We start from the raw sequence: 4,570 nt of genomic DNA on the forward strand, positions 1-4,570 counted from the left end.
TTTCACGGTGTTTGAATCCAAGTTGCATCTCCTGATCTAGATACTCCTTTTCTGAGCATAAAAAGTTCAGCATGTCGTGTTCCTGGAGGTCACCCAGGAGTGGGGAGGGAGCCAGCCTTTATTCCTAAAGGATTTTTCCCACCCAACAGAATAAAGGCAGATTTCTTAGGAATTTACAGTCCTTCCTCTCCAGAAGCTTCTGGCCAAGCTGATGAGAAATGAATCATTTGTGGAATTCAGAGCATCACCAGATGAGTTCTTTATGAACTCATGAACTTATGGACAGAGAGCTCTTTTCTCTGTGCTGTTCCACTTCTTTCCATGAAGTCGAAGTAGCATAGTAGGATTTGGACTAGCCAAAAACCAGGAAGAAAAATGATGTTGGATTACCTTCAGTCCACTGGTTCTCTGTGTTACTTGTCTGGCCTGGCTCTAAAGAAGGGACCAGAGGTACGGTGGTTCCGATCTGGACTCCACCCCTGATAGACTGTTGAGAGGTATAGCAAGAGCAGCAAGGAAGCTGGAGGGCCTGCCTTTTGTCCTATGGCAAGCTTGGGAGGAGAGAGAGTCACATAATGTTCTCTCACCTGTAGACTGTATCTCATATGGGAAAACAAAAATCAGTGTTTCTTGCCCTCCTGGGGTTTGTGGTCTGGTTGCAAATGGTAAGTGTCACTAGGGTAAAAAGTGGGCATTCAGGGGAGGGAGGTGTAACTTCCTCGGCATTCAGAGACATCTTGAGGAGACAGTATTTAGGCTGAACCTCTAGAGATGTGGGGGTGGAAGACATTCCTTTAGAAAAACATCCATGCACAAAGACTGAGTTGGGAAAGAGTGGGGCAAGATGCCCAGGAACATGGAGTGTGATAATCGGGAATAGGAGGCAAGTTGGGCAGATGGATCGGGTCCCAGTGCGCTGAATGCCAGGAGGAATTTGGCCTTTGTCCTGTCAGCATCGGGTACATAGAAAATATTTAAACAGGTGGGTAAGGGTTGTAGAGCTAGGCGCTGCAAGGTCGATCTGACGGTAGTGCACCTAGCACAGCAGTCCGGGGAACACAGTACACTTGACCCCTGAACGACATGGGTGTGAACCATGCAGGTCCATGGATACTTGTTTTCTGATATAGTACTGTAAGTTTTTTCCTTATGATTTTCTTGACATTTATTTTCTCTAGCCTGCTTTATTATAAGAACGCAGTATATGGTATGTATAACGTGCACAATGTGTTCAGTCACTCCAGTCAATAGTAGGCTATTAGTCAAGTTTGGAGAGAGTCAAGCTCTATGTGGATTTTTGACTAGAAGGGGGCTGGTGCCCCTAATTCCTATGTTAAGGGTCAGCTGTAATTGCAGGTGATGTGGGGCAAAGGCAGTGACAGGAGGGAACAAAAGAGGGTTCAGTAGGTGACCTGGGGAAAGGAGCTAGCAGAGGTGATCCAAGATGTTCATGAAGCCTGAGGATGGTGAAGACAAAGGTGAGTTCAGTTTTGGAAACAAGCGATTTCAGGGACTAGAAAGAACCTAGCACAAACTCCTCCCTCCCTGGAGCTTGCCCTCCGTCATGATAGGATGATGGCTCGAACCAGTAGAATTCCCACAGCTTGAGATCTGATGAGAATCCAACATTCCCTAATTTTATTACAAGGATGGGGACATTTCTTTGCACATACTTTTTTTCTTTCACAAGTTTAAATTTTTTAAAGCCCAATTTTTAAAACTTCTACTTCATTTTACTATCTCTAATGGAAGTTCTTTCCAGATTGCCTACCAAGCTTTCTCCTGTTCATCCATATTCTAAACATAGTTCCATCTTGTCTAACTTTGTCATTTAACTACGTGAGCATTGGGAAGTTCTCACTTAAATGTTAAAGGCACATAAGCTCTAACCAAATGAATTTATTAGCACATGCAAAGAGTATAAAAGACAAAAATTCCATGTGTATGTAGAAGAGACTGGCAATCATTTTTCCCCCAACAGTGTTAAATTCATTAATGTTAGATTCCAAATAAAATGTTAAAAGATGAAGAGAAAGATGGAAACTCATCTATTGAGTTCCAGGCATGCACCAGAGACCGGTACTTTTGAGACCGGTACTTTCACATCCATTTTCATCTTCTTCTCACAGTTGAGTTAAAGGTGAAGAGACTACAGCACACACGCCAACCACCCACCCATCCCCAGCGATGTTAGGTTCATATTTGAGTGTGTGCATGTTGTATGCCAAGTGCCAAGCACTAGTCTGAGGCACTGGGAATACTGTATGAAAAGACAGAGAAGGCCCCTCTTCTCGTGGAACATACATGTTGCTTATGGACTGAGATGACCAGGCTTGCCTCATGGCATCAGTACTAAGTGCCTTCTGTGGGCCAGATACTGGACCAGTCAGGCAAATCACTGTAGGGCACTCTTGCCAGCCCTTAGAAAAGGTGAAATGCAGTGCTTGTTCTAGGCTGTACCATTTCTTCTAGACACCTCATTGGGCCAGGATACAGCAATAATGTTTGAGGATAAAGTTGGGTACTGCCTCTTCCTCTGCCTCCCATGACCTAAGGGAAGAAAGACCTTGGAAAGCTGAAGAGGAAGTCTAAATTTGATTCATTTGCCTACCTGTATCTACTATGAGCTAGGTGCTTTTATGTACATCAGGACCTAATCCCTTTTTAAAAGGCAAAGACAGGGACGCCTGGGTGACTCAGCGGTTGAGCATCTGCCACCTTGGGCTCAGGACATGATCCTGGAGTTCCAGGATCGAGTCCCACGTCAGGCTCCTGCATGGAGCCTGCTTCTCCCTCTGTGTCTCTGCCTCTCTCTGTGTCTCTTAGGAATAAATAAATACAATCTTTAAAAAATAAAATGCAAAGACAAAAGTTCAGAGAGGTGAAGTGATTTTCTCAATGTACCACAGCTAGTGACAAAGCTAGGATTAATTTTTCAATTTCTCTGGCTCTACTGCCAGAGAAAAAATTTCATCACTTGGCGATAACTGCAGGAAGATACTTAAAGTTACAACAGCTGGGATTTGAACTCAGGTTCAAGTCAGGGTTTCTACAAGACTGAATCTTTCCTAGAACAGTATATTTCTAAGTTCCTGCATAACAACGTACACCAGCCCACCGCTGTGAATAAATTTTAAAGGCTGCATCATTTGATCAAGACTCAAAGTCCTGCCTGGGAGTGCCCATTTGTCCAAGCCTAGGTTGTCATCCCAAATTTCACATGCCAAGGAGTAAAGAGAAGGAGGAGAGCTCATTTTAGCTTCTCAGTGGGAAGTGTATTGACGTCCACAAAAATGCACTCAATTGGGAATTTCCCCAAAGTAGGAGACAAAGAAATAGAAAGCTCCTCTATAACCTCTTTGGGTACTCAAAATCCACACATGTCGTTTTCCACACTTAATCTCCCGTTGCCCCTCATCCATCCAAAAGAAAAGAAGAAGAACCAACAAAAAGGATAAGAAATAGAAAACAGGGATGCCTGGGTGGCTTAGCGGTTGAGTACATGCCTTCAGCCCAGTGATCCTGGAGTCCCGGAATTGAGTCCCGCATCGGGCTCCCTGCTTGTCTCTCTGCCTGTGTCTCTCATAAGTAAATTTCTTTAAAAAAAATTTTTCACAAATGTGGTAGATAATAATAAACTATCAATAATCATCACAGGCAGATTTTATCAAACATATTTTTTAAGATTTTAATTTATTTGAGAGAGTAAATAAGAGACCACAAACGGGGTGTGGCAGAGGTAGAGGGAGAAGCAAGCTCCCCACTGAGCAGGGAGCCTGATGGGGGGTTTGATCCCAGGACCCCAGGATCATGACTGGATCTGAAGGCAGATACTTAAACAACTGAGCCACCCAGGCACGCCGAATTCTACCAAACTTTTAAAAAGTAAATACCTATTTTTCCTCAAACTATTTCAAAAAATGCAAGAAGGAAAACTTCCAAATCCATTTTATAAGGCCAGTATCACCCTGATACCAAAATCAGATAAATGCCAAAAAAAAAAAGGGAACCATTGGCCAATATGAACATTGATGCAAAAATCCTCAACAAAATACTACCAAACAGAATCCAACAATACATTTTTAAAAATCATACCACCATTATGTGGGATTTATTCCCAGGATGCAACCGGTTCAGTATTTGCAAGTCACTTGTGATTGTTTATCAAAAAGGGACAAAAGCCATATGATGATTTCAATAGATCCAGAAAAGCATTTGACAAAGTACAACATCCATTCATGATTAAAAAAAAAAAAAAAAAAAAAAAAAAAAACCTGCACAGTAGGTCCAGAGGGAATACACCTCAAACATAATAAAGGCCTTATATGAAAAACCCAAAACCAAAAATAAAAACAAATCACAGCCAACATCATTCTCATGTGGAAAGCCAGAGCTTTTTCTCTAAGGTAAGAAATAAAAATGTCCACTCTCACTACTTTTATTCTACATAGTATTGGAAGTCCTAGCCACAGCAATTAGACAACATAAATAAAAGGCATCCACTCGGCTTAGTGGTTGAGCGTCCGGGCATGATCCCAGATCCTGGGATCGAGTTTCCCATTGGGCTCCC

Source organism: Canis lupus, chromosome 2 (assembly GCF_003254725.2).
Source record: "Canis lupus dingo isolate Sandy chromosome 2, ASM325472v2, whole genome shotgun sequence".
NCBI classification, from domain to species: Eukaryota; Metazoa; Chordata; class Mammalia; order Carnivora; family Canidae; genus Canis; species Canis lupus.